Source organism: Mesocricetus auratus, unplaced genomic scaffold, assembly GCF_017639785.1.
Source record: "Mesocricetus auratus isolate SY011 unplaced genomic scaffold, BCM_Maur_2.0 Super-Scaffold_4256, whole genome shotgun sequence".
Lineage (NCBI taxonomy): Eukaryota > Metazoa > Chordata > Mammalia > Rodentia > Cricetidae > Mesocricetus > Mesocricetus auratus.
This window is the reverse complement of record NW_024429182.1, coordinates 70,829,841-70,852,445: the sequence shown is the minus strand read 5'-3', so window position 1 is coordinate 70,852,445 and position 22,605 is coordinate 70,829,841. Positions and strand designations below refer to the sequence as shown.

The 22,605-nt window shown below is 46.6% G+C and overlaps 1 long non-coding RNA gene across 1 annotated transcript; it reads left to right on the top strand.

The window, feature by feature from the left end:
* The first annotated feature begins 2,833 nt into the window (after nucleotides 1–2,833).
* On the top strand, nucleotides 2,834–5,367 carry LOC121134601. Its single transcript, XR_005871703.1, has 3 exons — nucleotides 2,834–3,377; nucleotides 4,932–5,043; nucleotides 5,137–5,367. It is a non-coding gene; the product is annotated as an uncharacterized LOC121134601 (long non-coding RNA).
* Nucleotides 5,368–22,605: the final 17,238 nt, after the last annotated feature.

The following is a 22,605-nucleotide window of genomic DNA, read 5'->3' as shown; positions in this document are numbered from 1 at the left end:
GGGAAAGATTTCTTTGTTTATTATCATTTCAGAGGGTTCAGTCTAGCATGGTGGAGCTGTGGCAGGGAGAGCAGTTTTGTATCACAGTAGCCAGAAAGTAGAGAGAAAAGGGAGGAGCTGGAGACAAGATGCCCCCAGGGACCTGCTCTTCCAGCTTAGCTCTGCCTCCTAAAGTTTCCAGAACTTCTCAAAACAGTTCCACTGGCTGGGGAACTACTGTAGGGGACATGAGTTTTTGGAGGTAGTTTCATACTCAAACCATAAAATCTGGGCAGTGTGTAAATTAGCAAAACAAAATAATGTAGTTCAGTGTGTGTGTGTGTGTGTGTGTTATGTGTGATGGGTGGGTATATGGTGTGTGATGTATGTGTGTGTGCACATTGTATATGTGCATGGTATGTATATGTGTGGTGTATGTATATGCCAGGTATGTGGGGTGTGTGTGTGGTGTGTGGTAGCATGTGTGGTATGGCTATGTATGTGGTGTGTGATGTATGTGTGTGTGTGCGTATGCATTGTACGTGTGTGTGGTGTATGTATATGCGTGGTATGTGGTGTGTGTGTGTATGTATACAACACATGTGAGCCTGGTGTGGAGGCAGAAAGAGGGTGCCTGTTCCTTTGGAACTAGAGTTATTGATGGCTGTGAGCTACCATATGAGTGTTAGGAACTGAATCTGTGTCCTTTGCAAGAGCATCAGATGCTCTAAACTGCTGAGCCATCTCTCTAGTCACTTTATAACACTTTATAAAATCCCAGGACGCTGGCTGAGCGATCAGCCTGGAAGGTGGGGTGGCCATTCTAATCCTGTGTATGGAGATTTTATTGCCTCCCCAACAGATGCTCCCCCAGCACCTGGGCCCTGGTGGCTTCTCTTCCTAGTAAGTACTTCTTCAGTGTAGCACAACAGCAAAATTAGGAGATTGAAGCTAAAGGAGTGAGCAGTCAGTCACCTGCTCATCCTGCCTAGGCTCACTGAGATTCTGTGTCAAGTTACAAACACAGAGGGTCACTAGAGAAGATGTGAGACTTTTTTTTTATGTCATGTGATCATAGTGTAGAAGTATTCCCTGGAGCACCTTTTCATGGATGCCATAGACAGCAAGGGAGGAAAGAGTCTCTGTCAATCAAGAGTGTCACCTCCTTGTGTCTGAAGCCAGAGCACTGCACACTCCTTGGCCCCCCAGCTCAGCCCTGTAAGTCATCCCCACAGCCCTGCCTTGCAGGAGGAAGTGGTTGTGTGCTCTGTAATTAGTTAATGAACTGTCTTAGTGGTATTTTTGTGTTCATTCAACCCCCATCCTTAGGGTGTAATGGTATTGTAGGTTATTTTTAAAACATTATTGTATCCAAATAGAGTTCGAATCAGCAGAGACCACAGTTGTAGTCATCCTGCTATCCCTAGTGGTTCCAAGCTGGGCTATAAACTGCCTGCTGAGTTCTACCAGGAGCAGCCAGACTATTTCCACCACCCCAGGGGCTTCTCAGCCAGAAGCCGCTAGCCCTCTAAAATGGAAAGTAGTAAAAGCAGTTTATGGGCTGGATCCTGTGGGCTACGGTTTAGAACAAATTGTTTTCAAGAGCTCTCATCATCTTTGGATGAGAATGGATTCTCCTTTATCTTTACAGGAATACACTGGCGGGGCTGCCTTCTTCTACCACCTTTTTTGGAAATACTAGAGAGCTACAGTGAGAAGTATGAGCATGGGGTCCTGGAGTGTAGCTCAGGGGTAGAGCTAATACGCACAGAGTGCCTACTGTGTGCAAAGCTCTGGGTTCCATCCCCAGCACATCCTTCCTCCCCTGCCCACAACAACCCAGCCATAGCTTAATGAACACCGCAGGCTTCCATTGCCTTCATTTCTTCGTCAGATGGAGATCATCATCGGTCCTAGTTTCTTTTCTTGTTGCACTGACAAAACCAGCCTGAGAGAAAGAGTGGATCCCTTTTAGTTCACAGCTCCAGGCTGCAGGCTATCACCACAGGGAGCTCAAGGCACCTGGAGCTTGAGGCAGATGGTCATATTATGACAGTGGTCAGAAGAGGACAACTAGCTCATGCTCTCTAGTGCTGGGCTCACATTCTCCATTCTAAGTGGTTTATTTGCTTATTTATTATGTGTGTGTAGATGTGTATGTTTGTGTGTATATATGTGTACATGTGTATGTTTGTGTATGTATACATGTGTGCATGTGTATGTGTGTGCTTGAATGAGCTTCATGTGTATCATGTGTATGCGAAGACAGTGTTGTATGCCCATTGACTGGGTGAGCTGCCTAGCATGTGTGCTAGGAACCTAACTTGTGTTCTCTGGAAGGGGAGTAACTTTTTTTTCTAGTTTTTCCATATTGGCCTTCTCTGTGTGTCTCTGGTTGTCCTGGAACTCATTCTGTAGACCAGGCTGATTTAGAACTCACTCAAACTCACAGATATCCACCTGCCTCTGCTTCCCAAGTGGTGGGATTAAAGGTGTGCACCACCACCGCCGATGCCATTCTTAATCTATGAACCATCTCTTTAGTCTCCCTGTCTCCATTTTATACAGCCCAGGATCCCCTGCCCAGGGGAATGATCCCACTCAAAACTAAGATGAGTCTTCCCACATGATCAAAATGATCTCCCACAGGCATGCCCAGAGGGCCATCTCTCAGGTGGTTCCAGATTCTATGGACAGGTGACACCATCACAGCTACAGTCATTGTGATGAGGTGAAGTACTTAGTGTTCATTGGGTGTCCAGCCCCATTCCAAGTGTTCGTAAACCTCTCATGACATCCTCATGGCAACTCTGAAAGTGTTTGGTGTTGTCACTGGACACTGTCATTATCTACTTTTAATACCAGGAAATTGAGTTCTGGAGACACTCAGAGACTTCTAGGTTTGAGTATAGCAAGTGAGAAAGTCGGGATCCCAATCCAGGAGTCTGGTTTTTAGGGCCAAAACACTAACCATTCTGTTTTTCATGTAAGGTTGTTATAAGAACACCATGAGGCTCACATAAATATTTACCCCATGGCAAATGTCACAAACTGTTAAGCATGGCTCTGGCAGGTACTGTAAGCTAGCTCGGAGGATTATCCCTTCACAGCTTTTAATACAATCTTTGAGACAAGGCCTCTTGCCCAGTTTCGGATGTGGAGCCTTGGGCTTTTCTGTATAGTATTTCAGTTGTTTCTATGCATATTGGAATGCCCGCACAAGACAATCAGTTCTCTGAAGGCAAGATCAATCTCTGCTCCCATTTTATGTCTTCTAACTCCTTACACATAGTAGGAATTTAGTAAATACATACTGGATAAGTGGAAATATTGGTATTACACACAAGGGCTTGTGCTACAAACCTGCTTCAGCCATGTATTCCTGCACCTGCTTCAAGGTAACTCATGTGTGCTTGGGGACTTGGTGTTGGTGTTGCCTACAGACCCCAGCTTCCCTCTTAGCCTCCCCACAAACTGCATGGAGGCCTTCACCACATAGTGACTGACTTCCTCTTGAAGCAGAGAATCAAGAGACAGGGATGGAAGCCACAAAGTCTTCTATGATCTATCGTGGAAGTCACAACCATCACTTCTACAGTATCCTAGTGGTAACACGTGTCAGCCTTTTGTTGTTTCCATTTGCTTGTTTTGAAGCAGCGACTCCTGTAGCTCAGACTGGCTTCAGATTCACTATATAACCCCGCTGGCCTTGAGAGACAGTTTATCTTCTGCCTCCACATCCTAAGAGCTGAGATTACAGGCGGTGTGCCACCCCCACAGTGACACAAACCAGCTTCATTCAGTGTGAAAAGGGATTAACAAGGGTGGGTCCCAGGAGGCGATGTTTACAAGGGCCCTCTTGTAGACTGGCATCTACCTAGGGGGACTAGTCTTGGAAATCAAGAGCAGTGCAAGAGCCCAGCTGGGCTTCCTTAAGACGAGGGCATTCCAAGAAACACCGAAGCTCTGTGTACGCTGAGATATCCTGAGTCTTCTCTCCTGTTCCCTTCTCTTTATGTTACTCAGCCCCTTGCCCCTTGCCTTTCCTGATAACTCTTCTCATGAGTCTTTGCTTGAATTCTTTTTTTTTTCTTGGTGTTTTTTTGAGACAGGGTTTCTCTGTATTGTTTTAGAGGCTGTTGTGGAACTCACTCGGTAGACCAGGCTGGCCTCGAACTCACAGAGATCCGCCTGTCTCTGCCTCCCAAGTGCTGGGATTAAAGGCATGCGCCACCAACACCCAACTTTGCTTGAATTCTTAAAAGTGGAGTCTATGACTCAGTGCATCTCTTTTGGGTCACCACAGGTTCCATGCTAGCCCAGGTTGGTTTCCAAGGGTCCAGTCCTACTCTAGAAATGAGGAGATTCAGATTAACAGGTCCAAAATAGAGGCTTCAGCCCTGGACATTGGTCATAAAAGTCTTGCAGAGATGAAATGGCAGGTGTGACAGAGGTCAGGCTATATAGCCTACCCAGTAATTGCTAATGTTCCTAGGCATTGTGTCAGGTGGTGGGGCCACAGGAAGATGACAGAGGCAAATAAACAGATTCCTAGCCTCTCTGTATAGAGAGGAAGACAGGAATCCAAATAATTGGTGAACAGTAGAACGTAGTAGAAGTATCCATGGCATTATGGGTGGAGAAGAGCCCTTTCCTAGGAACATGGAGACAATGCCACCAAGAAGACCCTTGGAGGATAAGATAGAGTTTGCCAAATGAGGGAAAGGGAGGACTACATGTCAAACAGGAAGGAAGCTGCAGAAGGTGTTGTGGAAAAGCTTAGATGTCACATGCAGAGCTGGAGGATGGGAGTTGGGAGGAAAGCTGCCAGCAAGGACAACCGGGGTGGCACTGAGTTAAGCTTGCTGGTGTTAGCCAGCTCTTGGGCTGTGTCAAGCAGTGGGGAACCCTCAAGAGACCTACAACACAAATGAAATTGCATGTGATTCCAGTGTGTGGCTAACCCAACGGCAACCCAGAAAATGGAAGCGGGCCTAAGACAGTCTTAGACCCAAGACACACAAAAGCACCCTTCCCTGCAGTGTCATGCTCACAGGGGACAAGGTATGACTTTCTGGATTGCTCTAGTCTCCATCCCAGAGGGTCACCTAACTTGCAAGAAACAATAACCACTTCTCTGCTGGTTTCTGTTAACAGCGATCTCTACAACCTGACTCCGCAGGCATCTGTATTAAGCAAAGCTACTTTATTAAACACCAAAAGGTCACATCTACATAATGAAGAGACTTTGCTGGAAGCCTAAGAAAAGTCTGCTCATGGGCTTGTCACCAAACAACTCCTCAAGCTTCTGCAGCCTCCTGCCCACTTCGGACAAGGGACCCCTTTGTGCAGTTCAGGACATCAATAATTATGTCCCGGCAGACTGGAATTCACACATAATAGAGTGAAGTCTGAGTGTGCCTGCCTGTAGACTGTCTTGTTTACATGTCCTAGAGCCAATTAGACACTTTGCCAACTGACTTAGTAACGGTTCTATTGCTGTGAAGAGACATCATTACCAAGGTAACCCTTATAAGAGAAAGCATTTAACTGGGGGTTGGCATATAGTTTCAAAGGATCAGTCCATTATCAGTCATGATGGGGAGCATGATGGCAGGCAAGGCACGCTGGAGAAATAATGGAGAGCTACATCCTGATCCGCAGCTACACACACACACACACACACACACACACACACACTCACTCACACTAACACACTCTCACACACACACTCACACACACACTCACTCACACACACACACTCCACACTCTCTCACTCACACACACACACTCCACACTCTCGCTCTCTCTCTCTCTCTCTCACACACACACACTCACTCACACACACTCCACACTCTCTCACTCACACACACACACACTCCACACTCTCGCTCTCTCTCTCTCTCACACACACACACACACAGAGACAGAGACAGAGAGACAGAGAAAGAGCCACATACACATACATACAGATTAAACAAAAATAAAATAAATCTTAAGACAGAAGGCTTCATAAAAGTTCTTCCTATTATTATACTTTGGTATAAATGATTTGCAACTGGGCTATCATGGAGCCATACTTAATGACTCTGTATTTGGCATTAGCTATCACAGTGATAACAAATTGAGCTAATTAATTGGTCTTACGAAAGAGGCCACCCCATCTGTCACCAAGTTCTGTGACTTTTTGCTTTGAAATATGCCTTGGCTCTATTTGGTTCTTTCTCTGGTAGGTGAGCAGTAAGCCCTGATGTGTAAGCCCCCGTTCTCCATTCGCCAACTGTGAGGCACTGGGTAATCTTCTCTTCTAAAGATTTATTTATTTAATCCCAGCATTTGGGAGGCAGAAGCAGGTGGATCTCTGTGAGTCTGAGGCCAGCCTGGTCTACAGAGCGAATTCCAGGGCAGGTAGAGTTGTTAAACATAGAAACGCTGTCTCAAAAACAACAACAACAAAAAAGATTTGTTTACTATTTGTTTGCATGTATGTATACATGTGTGCACCTGCTGGCCACGGAAGCTAGAAGAGAGCAACAGGGCCCCTGGAGCTGGAGTTAATGGTGTCTGTGAGCCACCATGTGAGTGCTGGGAACCAAACCCAGGTCCTCTGCAAGTGCTCTTAACCACTGAGCAATCTCTCCAGCCCCTTGGGTGATTTCCTTAACCTCTCTGAGTTTGTGTTCTCTATAAGTCAAACATAAAGATGATGCCCAGTTCCTAGGTACTTAGGAGGATAGAGTGATATTGTATTGCCAATAATAATTGGCTGAGGGTCCTTTTGTTCTATTTGAATGACAGTTGCAAACAGGCAGGACCTTTATATAAATGAAGAACCACCATTATTGGTATTTCTCACATCGAATCGACCATCCTGTCTACCGTTTGAAACAAATAGTAAGTTGCCACGGACTAGCAAACGTTTTCCTGGCCTTGCCAACCTGGTGACCAATGCCCAGGAGAGTGTATAGATTTCCACTCTGGAGCCAGAAGGCCTCTTTCAAAGGGTATAGTTCTCACATGGGTTACACACAGTGCAGACACTCTCTGCTCCAGTGGGAATAGGGCTTGGCATCCAGCAGTCAAAAGAACAAGACAAGACAGTTGGGTGGTATGGTGGTTTTGAAGAAGCCCATAGGGAGTGGCACTATTAGGAGGTGTGGTTTTGTTGGAGTCGGTATGACATTGTTGAAGTATGTCACTGTGAGAGTGGGCTTCGAGGTTCCCTATGTTAAAGCTACTGCCCGGTGTGGCACACAGTTGCTTTTGTTGCCTTGCAGATCAAGATGTAGAACTCTCAACTCCTTTTCCAGCACCATGTTCACCTGCATGCCACCATGTCCCACCATGATGATAATGGACTAAATCTCTGAACCTGCAAGCCACCCCCAATTAAATATTTTCCTTTGTAAGAGTGGCCATGGTCATGGTGTCTCTTCACAGCAGTAGAAACCCTAACTAAAACAGATGGAGAATGTGAGGGCCTTGAATATATTTAATCAGAAAAACTTTAGAAAATCCTAATGGGTTGAGGGTAAACTTCAGGCATGAATACAATAAGATCAATCCTACAGAATGTAAAGAAATGAGCTGGGGATGGAACATAGTCCCAAAGCACTGCCCTAGCACAGGCAAGGCCTAGGATTCATCCCCAGTACTCCCCCAAAAAAAGAAAGAAAGAAAGAAAGAGAAAAGAAGGAATTAAGGAAGGAAGGAAAAAGTAAAGAAAAAGAAAGGCCAGAACAAAACTTGTTGGGTGAAGTCAGATATAGGGTGCATACCTGTAATCCCAGCCCTGAAGAACCTGCAACAGGAAGACCATGAGTTGAAGGCCATCTTATATTTGTCCAATTCTAGACCAGCTTTGGACTACACAATGAAACCCTGACTTGAAAAACTAAGGTGGACTGATGAGATGGATCAGCAGGTAAAGGTGCCTGCTACCAAACCTGACCAGCTGAGTTCCATCCCTGGATCCACATAGTAGAAAGAGAAAACTGACTCTTTGTTGTTTTGCTTTGTTTCTTGAAAAACAGTTGAATGTAGCCCTGGATATCCCGGAACTCAATCTGTAGACCAGGCTGGCCTCAAGCTCACAGAGATCCACCTGCCTCTCTCTCCCGAGTGCTGGGACTAAGGATGTGTACTACCACCACCACCCGGCTATGAGAGAACTGACTCTTACATGTTGTCCTCTGATGCCCACATATATGTCATGCCATTCATGCACCCACAGATATACACATAAAATAAAATACATACAAATTTTAAACTCTAAAACTAAAAGAATAAAGAGAAAAAGACATATCAGAAATGCTTCCTTTATATAGTTGACATTTAAAAAATATATCTTCAAATAATTATGGCCTTTCTATACTATTTATGCACTTATAATTTAACATAAAACATCAAGAAGGTCAAACTACCAAATAATCCAATTAAAAAGTGGGATACAGATCTAAACAGAATCCTCAACAGAACAATCTTAAATGGCAGAAAGACACTTAAGGAAATGCTCAACATCCTTAGTCATCAGGAAATGCAAATCAAAACCACTCTGAGATTCTATCTTACATAGATCAGAATGGCTAAGACCAAAAACATCAATGACAGTTTATGCTGGAGAGGATGTGGAGAAAGGGGAACACTCCTCCACTGCCGGTGGGAGTGCAAACTTGTATAGCTACTGTGGAAATCAATATGGTGATTTCTCAGAAAATTAGGGATCAACTTACCTCAAGACCCTGTAATACCATTGTTGGGCATATACCCAAAGGAGGCACATTCACACCACAAGGACATTTGCTCAACTATGTTCATAGCAACATTATTTGTTAATAGCCAGATCTTGGAAACAACCTAGATGCCTCTCAACTGAATAATGGATTAAAAAATGTGGTATATTTATACAATGGAGTTCTACTTAACAGTAAGAAACAAGGTCATCCTAAAATTCACAGGCAAGTGGACAGAACTAGAAAAAAAATCATGCTGAGTGAGGCAACCCAAAACCAGAAAAGCAAATACAGTACGTGCTCACTCATAAGTGGATACCATATATAAAGCAAAAGATACCCAGCCTGCAATCCACAACCCCAGAGAAGCTAGAACCCCCTTCCAGAAATGGAAGCAGAGGCAGAAATCCACAACTAATCAATGCCCTGAGCTCCTGGAGTACAATCGAAGTGAGGGAGGAGCGAAAATATGAACAAACGAGTTAAGACCATGATAGGGAAACCCACAGAATCAACTGGTCCGAGCTAGTGAGAGATCACTGACTCAGGTCTGACAAATGGGGAACCAGCATAAGATTGAACTAGACTCTCTTAATATATGTGACAATGGTGCAACTGGGACAATATATGAGGCCAATGGCAGTGGGTCCAAGATCTAACACTAATGCACAAAGTGGCTTAGTGGAGCCCATTCTATATGGAGAGATAACCTTGCTCAGCCTAGACACAGGGAGGTGGGGGTGGAAAGGTGCTTTGGTCCTGCCTCAACAAGATGATGGACAGACTTAGTAAGCTTCCTATGGGAGGCCTTACCCTCTCTGTGGAGATGGGAGGAGGAGGAGGAGTGAGGGGAACAAGAGCAGAGGAGGGAGGGGAAACTGGGACTGGAATGTAAAAAAATAAATAAATTTCTTTCTCACTTGCAAAATACAAAGCTTCTTTTTATCCCTGAAAAGAGAGCAAACTAAACCAGTTTGGCCTGTTGGGGTGAATAGCTGCTCCCCAGTAGAAGAATGTGATCTTCAGAAACAAACAACAAGCTGAAACATCTCATTAAACTAAGGAGGAAATTCCAGACAGACCTAGATGAAGCCATGAAAAGAAGCTCTTCAAAATGTCATACCCTATTTTTCTAGAAAACAGGGAACGGCTTTGGAGAAACGTTCTAAGTAATTGTTTTGTTTGCCTTCACCACCATTTGGGGGAAGAGACTAACTTTTTTATTTTTCTTTAAGTGTTTTCAAGCGCAACACAAGAGTATGTGTCCAATAGCCAAGATGTGGCCCAGAAACAGCAGAACCTTTTTTTTTTTTTTTTTTTTTGGTTTTTCGAGACAGGGTTTCTCTGTAGCTTTGGAGGCTGTCCTGGAACTCACTTTGTAGACCAGGCTGGCCTCGAACTCACAGAGATCCGCCTGGCTCTGCCTCCCGAGTGCTGGGATTAAAGGCGTGCGCCACCAACGCCCGGCCCAGCAGAACCTTTAAAGCTTTGCTTCTAGAAAATTCTCTCATCCCTGGGGACAGGCCTCAAAGGCAGGGCTGCCCTATGCTATCTGCTTGTATTTAGACCCTACACACTGATTAATGAGCCTGGATGCTCAATGGATGTGAGGGTCTTGGTTCAAGAGCAAGGAAGATGATCGGGTACCATGACGATAACAAAGAACCCTATTTTACAGTTGGTGTGAGTGACTTCTTTCCTTCATCCCTGCTCTCTGGGCACTGGAAACACCAATGTTTGTTTGGCAGCTTTATGTGTTGTCTGGATTGTTTAAAAGTGTCTATTTTGGAACATAAGGACAAAGTAGTCCTCCCAGCCATCATCGCCAAAGTCCTGACACTTTTGGGGACAGGGTAAGGGACTAACTGTGCCACAGATTATAATTCACTAATCCCATAACACTTATTCAGCACCAGTTTTCCTAAGAAAGGAATGGAGTTAGCCACAGGGGTGCACGCCTGCAAAGGACCCCTGTTTATGGAGGTTTGCGTTATACACATACTCCTAGTAGAGTCCAGTTGCAGCCATAATAGCTGCCAGGAGGGAGGCATGAGTACTGGGAGCACCTGTGGCCCCTTGACTGGCTCCTTCTTGAATCTGGCTCTACACGTTTGCCCCTGTAAATGTGTTTCCCACTCAGAAGGCCCTTTCTTCTTCTCCAACATGTTCAAACCTGACCTTGATTCAGACCCTACTCATTCATTTCCATCTCCCTCCAGAGGCTTCCCTGGTTGGAGGTGTCTCTCTGATTGGCATCCCTCATCCTGACACTGTCAGATATGGCCCTGAAACAGGCACTCAGAAAGTGTTTTTGCAAGAAAAAAAAATTGATTCTTTACTTGGGCCTGCCACACAGCTTAAATGAGAGATAAAAACTTGCTGTGTCTTTCCCTATTATTTGTCTGTCTCCTTTACTGTGTGTCCTCTGCTTGTCCCTGTAATCACTCTAACTTATTTCATCCTTCCTCAAAGCAGAAGGCACAAGATAAGTCATTGTCCTATCCTGCAGTCACCTTAGGTTCTGGGAAGAACAAATTTCACAGGAAAGATGTTCCCTTCCCCCAGATGAGGGCACTTACCCATGATGGTGAAGCTGCACCCTGACGCAGGAGTGACCATCTACTAAGAACCAGACTGTGTCCCTCAGTTGATGACAGTGACAAGGACTTCTTCAGACCACCTTGCGGAACTAACACAATGCTCAACCAGACCCCAGCCTGACCAGGATTGGCTAGCTGCGGACTCCTCTCCCACACCCACTTCCACCCCATCCTTCCTCTACTGAAATCTAAACTTCATGTCGGTACCCAGAAGATGAACTCCAGCTCACTGGACCCTTTACATCTGTCTTCTTCTTCCCAACAGGCTCAATCTGGATCAATATCCTTTCTCTGCTCTGCATTATCATGTCTCTAAAATTGATGTGCTGGCCTGGGTGTCATATCTTCTCTCTTTTAGAGCCGTGTGAGCCCACGCTTTCCCCCCTAAATACTCCAATTACAACCACTGATGATCACACAACTCATTTCTAATTAGTTAAGGTTTCCCACAGAAGCAGAGAGAGAGACAGAGACAGACACAGAGAGAGAGACAGACAGACACAGACACAGAGAGACAGAGAGAAACAGAGAGAGAGACATAGAGAGAGAGAGAGAGAGAGACAGAGACAGAGACAGAGACAGAGACAGAGAGGTTTATGGAATTTGCAGTGTAGGGCATTGGACTGAAGACCTAGGAAAGCATCCAAAGACAGTCTGCTGGCAGCCCCTCCTGCTCAGGAAGGCCAGTCTGTATCCTCTTTAAGGCCCTCAGTGAGTGGAATGGAACCCACTTTTGTTATAGGAGGCAACCTTTGCTCTCTACCTGGGCACTTATGGTAGTGCTAAGGATTGAACCCAGGGCCTTGTACATGCTAAACAAGTACCACTGTGTTACGTTCTCAGCCCCAAAATCTATGAATTTAAGCAATAATTTCCTTCAAAAACCGACCAAACAAGAAATCTTCACAGAATCATCCCGAACAACATTTGCCCAAACCCCCAAGCACTGGTGGTACAACTCAGTTGAGGTATAAAATTAACCAGCTTGAGTATGCCATCTTGAAAGACAGAACAGCCTCTGTGTGCCCTGATCTAGCTCGGGACTACTGAGGTATTGGGTAAATCCATAAAGAGTCTAGAAGACTGGGACACTGAGGAAGCAACTGTACACACCTTCTGGAACAATAGGAGGGGCACTGGTACCTGCTTCAATCCCACTTTGCACAACAGCACAACCCTGGTGCTTTCCCCAGCCTGGAAACCGTCTTAAGAACAGATTCAGACAGAAATGTCTGTCCCTGTGGGTTGGAACTTAGCCCAGCCCTAACCAGGGGGAAAGAGAGGAAAGAAAAACAGAAAGGAATGCTGTGGCCCAGGGAGAAATCCTGGCTCTGCTCTCTGACCTGCTCTTTATAACATTTGTGTCTCCTTTAGTCTTCAGCTTTCTCCCAAGCCTATTGAATGGATCCAGAGGACTTTCTTTCCTTCTATCTCCAGCAAGCTGACATCAGCCCCTAGAGATAAACCAGGCTTGGAGAAGGGGCCTAGTGGTTTCTCAGACAATTCAATTCCCAGCTTGAATTTGCAATTCTAAATCCAGAATTTAATTTCCAGGCTTTCCTCCTTGGTTCTAGAGCTGGCCGTTGATTGAGCAGGAGGGGAAAGAAACCCCAGGCAACTGGAACAGAGGTGGAATGCCTTGGGCTATTTTTCAGTGACAGTCCCCATCTTCATGTGCTCCGCGGCTGTCTGGTGTGGCCTTATTCTCTTCCCTGCTCTGCATCTGTAAAAATCTGTTCCCTTCCTTCTGAATCCTAAAAGAAAAATGGGCAAAGAGTAGGGACAGACTGTTCAGCAGAGGAATCCAAATGGGAAAAGACGCTCAACAGCACCCAGCAGGGGAACAACTCAAATAAAAAGTACCGGGAAGTGGCAGCTTAGCCAAGACTGTGTTTAATTAGCACCATCCAGCAAAATCCTGAGACAGGCACTCAGCTCTGTTCACCAAGGCTGACCTTCTTGGAGAGGGACTTAGCAAAATATCTGACATCTTAGTGTGCACTGGCCAGACGACAAAGCACTTGTACTTTCAGGTATTGGTTGGTTGACCTGTTTTGCACATTCATGCAAAATCCCACTCATAGGGCTACACATTGCAGAAGACTGGAAATGTCTACTAACTGGTGAGAATATAAATGAGCAGAGTTAAATAAATAAACAGGTGCTCTACAAGAACCTGTAGGAGTGAGGTAGGTCTGTGCAGCCGATACAGAACGCTTCACAGGGAAATTGTTGAGAGAAAAGAATGAAGTGGAGGTTGGGGAGATGGCTACACAAGCATGAAAACAAACCCCCAGGAGTGCCAGTGTGTGCTAGGAAGACAGAGACGGGTAGACCTTAGGGATTTGCTGGGCACCCAGTCCAGCCGACAGATGACAGACCTTAGCTCAAAAATAAGGTGAAAGGCAAGACACCTGATGCCAACCTTTGACCAGCACAAGCATATATATATATACATATATACATATATATACATTTATATATATGCATACACGCATGCACACACAGCACATATACACATGTGTGTGGTTGATGCCAGAGTAACTGGTATGCTTTCATTGGTTAACTTGCAAATGCTGCAAATGGATGGCACTAGAAGAGGCCATTCCGCTTTTTAATCACACCAATCACAGCAATACACCTTCACACAGTGTACAAATATCCCACAACAGAGGAAGAGGAGAAAAACAAAGGCAGAGTTTGGTGTGATGTCCACTGTGGTTCAGGGAGTGACACTCTTTAAGATTGGGAGCTGTGTCCCTGTTGAAGGGGTGTGTCACTGGGAGTACCTGCTGACTGTGGATCAGGATGTAAAGCCCTCAACTACTGCTCCAGTACCTTCCCACCATGATAACAGACTAACCCTCTGAAACTGGAAGCTAGTCCCCAATTAAATTCTTTCTTTTGTAAGAGTTGCCTTGGCCATGGTGTCTCATCACAGAAATAGAACTGTGACTAAGACACCCAGAAAGGAGAGAGGAACAGGACAGATTTTTACCTCCCTGGCCCTTAGAAGTGACCAACCTGCCTGATATTTTGACCATCTCTCCCCCAGACAAGGTCTCACTTTGTGGCTCTGGCTGTCCTGGAACTCCCTCTGTAGACCAGGCTGTCTCTGCCTCCTAAGTGCTGGGATTAAAGGTGTGTGCCAATATAACCAACTTGAACTTTTTCTTTTGAACATCGATTTATATTTATTTTTTGTTGTTTTTTCTTGGCTGTGTTTCTCTATTTAATAGCCCTGGCTGTTCTGGAACTCACTCTGTAGACCAGGCTGGCTTCTAACTCATAAGAGACCCACCTTCCTCTGCCTCCCGAGTACTGGAATTAAAAGTGTACACTATCACTGCCCAGTTAAATATCTTTTTAAAGATTTATTTGTTTTTCTGTGTATACATCTTTTGCCTGCACATATATTTGTGGACCATATACATGCTTTGTGCCCACAGAGTGTTAATAGAAGTTTTTCTCCCTCCTTTAACAAATTGTACCAGCGTGTATGTGGATGGAAGTTTCTGTCCCACCTGGTCCCACAGCCATTCAGTCCCCAATAAACACACAGAGGTTTGTATTAATTATAAGATATTTGACCGATAGTTTAGGCTTCTTACTGGCTAGCTATATCTTAATTATTAACCCATAACTATTAATCTAAGTATTTCCACGTGGTCTAATCTCACTGGAGAATGCCTGGGCATCCTACCTTCCCAGGAGCTCCATGGCGTCTCTCTGGTGACTCACTCTCTGTGTTTCTCTTCCCAGCCTTCTCCTAGTCTGGTAGCCCTGCCTATACTTCCTGTGTAACTACATCCTGCCTGTCCATTGGCTGAAGCAGTTTTATTCATCAACCAATAAGAGAAACATATATTCACAGCATACAGAAGGACATCTCCCATCACACAGAGTTCAGAAATAGGAGTCAGAGTTCTCCAGACTAGAGTTACAGACGGTTGCGAGTCCCCATGTGAGTGCTGGAAGTGGAACCCCTGTCCTCCGGAAGAGCAGCCAGGGCTCTTGATATCTGAGCCATCTCTCCGGGCCCCGACTTTGATGGTCTTGGGCTTCTATCTTTCAGAGCTGTGAGACAGTGCATCTCTCTGGTTCTTAGCTGCCCAATCATGTTAGTTCATGAGCATTGGCCAGGTGCAGAGCCCACAATCCAGTCATCTTCAGAGTCACAATGCCAGGCCTCCAAAGCCTGCTGAGAAGCTTACATTTTCCACTTCCTTCCTATATCCTTATAACTATTTACTGGGTTTGGGGGGGCACTGATAAAAATGGTAGCCCATTTGTGTTTAGTCAGGCTAACAGCAGAAAACAGATCTAAGGTCTGAGTCCCTGAAGGGATAGAAGAAAAGAGTAAATTATTGGCAACACGTTCAAGTGTTGCATTTCCAAAGGACTAAATGGAAAAAGATTAGGAGTCACTGTTCGGCGACTCCATTCACCTGGGAATTGAGGAAGGGAGATATGTATGGCCAACGCAAAACATTTCCCAGGATGCTGTTCAGTGGCACGAGTACAGTGGGGTGGGGAGCTGGCGCAGTGGGTGAGGTGTTTGCCGTGCATGCATTAGGACCTGTCTTTGCATCTCATGAGCCCGAAAATTCCAGGGGTGCCAGTGGGGTGTCCATGACCTCACGGATTTCTGTGCTTGATGAGGAACAGTGTGTGACTGTGCATTACAGGGGACTCCTCCGTGATGACAGGAGTGACAGTGCTGAGTGTCACTCTGAAGTCAGGCAATAAAGATCTGTGGTGTGGCTGCTGGGTGCTGTCTTTATTCTCTAGGGCAGCCCTAATAAAGGATTAGCAGTTCCAGCTCTTACAGCAATAGACCTCACAGTGCAGGAGGCCAGAAGTGTAAAACTAATGAGTTGGCAAAACTGTGTGTGTGTGTGTGTGTGTGTGTGTGTGTGTTCTCTCTCTCTCAGGTTCTAGGAAAGAATCCTGCTTGCTTCTTGTATCTTCACTGATGGTTGAAGCTGTCCTTGGAGCTCCTGGCTTGTCAACCATCATTCTGGTGTTGGGTATCACGTGGTACTCTTCCCATGGGTCTGCCTTTCTCTGTGTCCACATTTCTTTCTTAGAAGGATGCCAGTCATTGGATTTGGGTCCATCTTAATTCAGTGCAACCTCCTTGATATGGTCACATTTGCAGGTGGCCTCGAAATTGGGTGGGGAGCAGATGGCAGCCCATGAAGCTTCACACAGGAAGGAGATGAGCACAGCGGTGTGTGCTGTACATGTGCAGGCCATGGAACCACAGACATCTGCTTTCAAATTCTGACTCTTAGGGATGTAATCCCCAGTGAGCTGCACCTGCTTCTCATTCCTCCAGTGGGCTTAATGGCAGCCATGGCTCCTAGGGCTGCTAGGCACGATAAATGAGTTGAGCCCTGACAACACAGTGTCTGTGAAGGTCATTGTCAGCACCATTGGATTTAGAGCCACACACCTCTGGGTGTGTCTAGGAGGGAGTTTCCTGAAAGGATTAACTGAGAAGGAAAGGTCCGCTCTGAATGTGAGCAGCATCATAGGCTGGGGTCCTGGACTGCAGAAACAGAGTGAACAAGCAGTGGCATCCGTCTCTGCTTCCTGGCTGAGGATGGGGTGTTCCGCTGCTGCCGAGGATGGGGTGTTCCGCTGCTGCCGAGGATGGGGTGCTTCGCTGCTGCCGAGGATGGGGTGCTCCGCTGCTGCCGAGGATGGGCTCCTGCCAAGGATGGGGTGCTCCGCTGCTGCCGAGGATGGGGTGCTGCCGAGGATGGGGTGCTCCGCTGCTGCCGAGGATGGGGTGCTCCGCTGCTGCCGAGGGTGGGGTGCTTCGCTGCTGCCGAGGATGGGGTGCTCCGCTGCTGCCGAGGATGGGGTGCTCCGCTGCTGCCGAGGATGGGGTGCTTCGCTGCTGCCGAGGATGGGGTGCTCCGCTGCTGCCGAGGATGGGGTGCTGCCGAGGATGGGGTGCTTCGCTGCTGCCGAGGATGGGGTGCTCCGCTGCTGCCGAGGATGGGGTGGGTGCTTCGCTGCTGCCGAGGATGGGGTACTCCGCTGCTGCTGAGGATGGGGTGCTCCGCTGCTGCTGGGGGGGGGTGATGACCCGCCGCCTCTTGATAGGCTGCCATGCCTTCCCTGCTGTGATGGACTGCACCTTCAAACTTCCAGCTAGCCAGACCCTTCCTTAAGGCTGATTTTGCCAGGGATTTTGTCACAGCAGTGAGAAAAGTAACCAACACAGAATTTAATGTGTTTCCTCAACATTTTTAAGGTTGGGAAATAGGAGTAAGGGGAACAGGTTGGGCTATGTTGTATTTAATGCCCCTGGTAGAGGAGGTAGTCAAGGAAGGTAGTTAGGAGAGGCAGTTAAGGGAGGCAGTTAAGGGAGGCAGTTAGGGGAGGCAGTTAGGGGAGGCAGTTAGTTAGGAGATAGCAGCAGTTGGGGGGGTGTATTTTGAAGTCAGGGTTTTTCCTGTTGCCTAGGTGGACATAAATTATCCTCCTGACTTAGCTTCTTGTAGATTTTTTAAAAAAAGATTTCTGTGTGTGTGTGTGTGTGTGTGTGCGCGCGCGTGCGGTATACGTATTTGTGTAGACAGGAAAGGGTATTGGATCTCCTAGAACTGGAGTTACATGAGATCATGAGACCTCAATGTAGGTGCTAGGAACCAAACTCAGGTCCTCTGGAAGAGCAGTGGGCACTCCTACCACTGAGCCACCTTCCCACATCACCAGCAGATTTTAGGCATACAATATGGCACTCTGCCTTGATGTATTGTCTGTTAAAGCCAGCTGGGAAGTCTTCTTCCTGCCCTTGAGCTGCTGACCACACTTCAGATAAACCCTAACCTCCCTGCCAACACCAGAGTCACACCACCACCCTACAGCAGTGCACTCCGTTCTCGTCTGCCAGGCCCAGCTTAACTGGAGATCAGGCCCATGGCACTGTGTGACTCCCTAGGCAATTTGACCCCTCTAAACCCCAAGCCCTGCCTCTCTTCTGGGCAATACCCAGATATCAAGACTGCTTACTCCCTCTTCCTGTTTCCCTTCTCAAGAAACAGATGGCTCAGTGGTTAAAAGTGCTTTTCCAGAGGACTCAAACTCCGTTCCTGGCACCCACATTTGTTGGCTCACAGCTACCTGTAGCTCCAGTTCCAAGAGGATGCCTTTTCTCACAGCTACCTGTAGCTCCAGTTCCAAGAGGATGCCTTTTTCTGGCCTGCACCAAAGCAGACACATTCACATAAAAATGAATCTGGAGCCCACATGGTGGTAGCCCACATGGTGGTGACCACCTTTAATCTCAGCACTCAGGAGGCCAAAGTAGGCGGATGTCTGTATCTGAGGTTAGCCTGGTCTACACAGAGAGCTCCAGGATAGACGAGGCTACAAAGTGAGATCCCGTCTCTAACAAAACCAAACCAAATCCCCACAAACTGAAAAAGAAACCCCAGCATTTATAGTTACAGCACCCAGTTCCTTGGTTCCTGACTTTTTTTTTCAGGGTAGAATTCAGAGAGTGAACTAGCACCCTAGAATGGTCTATGATTAAAAGCCAGATGTTTGTTACAGGATATACCTGCCACAGGAGGCCAGAGAGTGCAGGGCAGCTGTACTGGAGCACACATAGGCTTCAATTTTTAATGACAAACAGATGCAGCATTAGAGCAACAGTCTGAAGGACTTGAGTTAAACCATATTGATTTTCCCCCTTCCCCTCCACCAGGGTGTATTTATAGAACTTATCATGAGTCTTCATAGCATAACCAGACCAGACACCCCCCCCGCACCAACACCTTCTGCCTGCTGTCTCCCACCGAGGCATTCTTCAGATGCCCTTGCCTTCCTCCATTAGGCTGCTCACTGTGGAAGGGGCCCCTGGGAGGGAGTGGCTGGAGAAGGCTTGCCTGGCTGCATGCACTCATTTCAGATAATATCACAGGCAAACAAACATGGTTTGAAATGATCAATGTTCTGCATAGATGTGAGAGAACTGGCTGTTCTTAATGCCAGCTCATGTTCCATTAGAAATGTATGAAATCATCCAGGCACTGAAATCTTTTGGGTGACTTTTTCATTTAAAAATCATAGCTGGGCTTGAGCCCCGTCTGTGACATTAAATATGAGTGGGCCAACTGGGACTCATCATTGATAGGCTGATTTAGACTCTTCCACAGTAGCAGCCTGCTGCTCATTGTCTTGGCATTGAGAAAAGTCATGTACACATAGCTCTGCTTCTCAATTACAGCTTTTTACACCCCCCCCCACTAGTGAGATTGTGCCATTGACTAATTTACCTTAGGTACAGAGTGGGCTTGAGTTAATTGCTGAAAATCAGATCCCACCTCCACCAATCAAAGCTCCATGTAAGCATCTCCAAACCCAAACTGCCTCATCTGTGAAAAGGAAATCATGCTCTGCCTAGCCATGAAGCACTGTCCCTGTCCTGCCTCAGCCTAAGAATCTGGGGTTGAAGGCCTCTGTTGCCAGGTCTGGCCCAACTTGGGATCCTTAGGAAGGAGACTGTGACGTGAAGGTTACTGAGCAGGAGCCAGTCAGGAATCCGCTTAGGGGCAGCACAGACACAGGCTTAGCCGTGGTGCAGTTCCAAAGAAAGCAGTAGCCAAATTCAGAGAGTGCAGGAGTTGAGATGGCCCATTAGCCCTGTCCTGGGGGCCAATCTAGGGACTGGGTAGAATGACCCTAAGTGGGTCAGTGCATGGGATACAGGCTGTCTCAAAAGGAATGTTGGCCTTGGACAAGGTGGCTTTCTTCACTTAGGCTAGTCCCAAAGATAAGACTGATCTACATGAGGGTAAGCAAGTTACTCAACATCTCTAAGTCTATTTCCTCATCCACAAAAGGTTTTAATAAAAATTCCCAACTCGCCGGGCGTTGGTGGCACACGCCTTTAATCCCAGCACTCGGGAGGCAGAGGCAGGCGGATCTCTGTGAGTTCGAGGCCAGCCTGGTCTACAAGAGCTAGTTCCAGGACAGCCTCCAAAACAATACAGAGAAACCCTGTCTCAAAAAACCAAAAAAAAAAAAAATCCGACTCACTGCGCATGGTGGTGTACGCCTTTAGTCCCATCACTCCGGAGGCAGGGGCAGTGGGATTGCCACAGGTCTGAGGCTAAATATGAGCCTGGTCTACATATCATGTTCCAGAACAGCTAGAGGCCCTATCTCAAAACAAACAAGTTTGTGTTCTTTTGGCACTACTGGCAGAGAAATGGGACAGGCCTTCATCTCTTCTTGCAGCGTTCTTAGCAGAGGGTAGAACCAACCCTTTACTCCTGGAAGGAGATCTAAGCAGCATATCGCAGCTTCCACCACAGGTAAAGTCATTAACATAGGGCGTGACACACAGTAATTGCCCGACAAGCGGTAGCCATTACAACTGTAGTTGCCTTAATAACTGTTATTTACTACACTGTGCCCGAGGATGGGGACACGGTGGTGATCAAGATCCTGCTCTCAAAAACTCAGCCCATAAGTAAACCACACAAACAAGTGTTTGCAATGGAAAGCAATTGGTAGGGTGGGGCAGGATCTGGGAGGCCATGCGACTCTGGTGAGGCCGGGTGAAGGAGCGTGGTGCCAAAGGCAATACGGGGAAAAGCCAAATTGGGGCCAATGAGGGGGAAGTCTGAGTGGATAGAGGGGCTATCCTGGTGCAGGGAGCAGTGTGTGGAAGGCACACAGTTCCGCAGGACTGACTGCAGTACGCACCAGGGAAAGACAGGAAGACCTCTTTGTGCACCAGACCTAGGAGAGCCAACTTGGGTATTTGGAAAGGCCTCTCGGGCTGCTATGTGGGCCAGAGGCTTAGAGACAAGATCAGAGGCTGGGAAGCCCATTAAGCGTCTGTGTGAGGACAGAGAGTAGGATGACCTGGACAGGTTGGTGGGACTGAAGAGAGACAAGAGGCACCGAGTGGAGGAATATTTAGGAAGTTGTGATTGGATGGTGAGAATGAGAGGGCATTTCAAGGACAAGGTATGTGTGCGGTGCTGGAGAGACGACTCTGCAGCCAAAAGCATTTGCTGGCCTCGTAGAGGACCAGGTCCAATTCCTACAAGGAAGCTTGAAACCATCTGCAGCTACAGTTTCAGGGGATCCAACACCCTCTTCCTGCCTCTGCAGGCACTGTACACACATGGTGTACATACACACAAGCAGGCAAAAGCACTCAGACATGTAAAATAAATAAATCTTTCTTTTTAAAAAATGGACATAGCCAGGCATGGTGGTGCACACATCTTTAATCCTAGCACTTGGGAGGCAGAGACAGGCAGATGTCTGTAAATTAGAGACCAGCCTGCTCTACAGTGAGAGTTAAATGGCAGCCTGGGCTACACAGATAGACCATGTCTTTAAAAAGACTCATTTGTCATTCAGTAGTCAATGAACATTGATCTTTATTCTTTTATGGAAGATGGACTCTGCACCCAGTCATGTGCAGGGTGGATTCAGGTATAAAGAAGCCAAAGGCAGACACTGGCTAGTGAAACTAAAGAGTCTAGAACTTTCTATATGATTACCAGATGTTAAATCGGTACACCCATATTTGGGCTTACTCATCAGTCCCAGGTGTCTTTGGTGACAGAGGCAGTACCTGAAGGCCAGTCATGCCAATACTTATACTGAGGCTTTGGAACTTCAAGGTTGGTAAGGCAGTGGGGAAGAAGTGGCCAGAGATGGTGGTATCATTGAAGGTTCCCGAACATTCTCTGAATCTGAGTTGGGAAACTGGACTGAGTATTAATTAGTTCAAGGTGTTTCTGAAGTAAAAGAGTAAGTCTACATGCCTGAAAACCTGAAGTGTATCCCCCCAAACATTCTCTCTCTGGAGTGCTCTGGGAACTAGGAAGGCAATAGCATTAGGAGTTTATTGCCATTTAAACAAACAAAATTGCAGGGTTTGGTTCCATCCTTACTTTCCGAATCAGAGTCCACCTTTACCATTAAAAACAAAAACAAACAACAAAATCACCCCAAATCCCAGAGAATATAAATTTTAAGGCTAGTCGCTGGAAGAGAAGGCCAAGAGCATAAACCACGTCATGCTTTTGTTCTTCAGGTTTCCAAAGCAGGCAGGTGAGTTTCAACAGTACTTTTGTTGTTGGTGGTGTGTGTGTGTGTGTGTGTGTGTGTGTGTGTGTGTGTGTGTGTGTGTGTGTGTGTGTGACGTCAGATCAGCATTCCAGAACTCCTCGGGAGCAGTCTTAAAGTCCTTGAGAGAAAGTTATTAAAACGTCACTGCAGGACGCCAATGTCCCGGAGTATTAGCG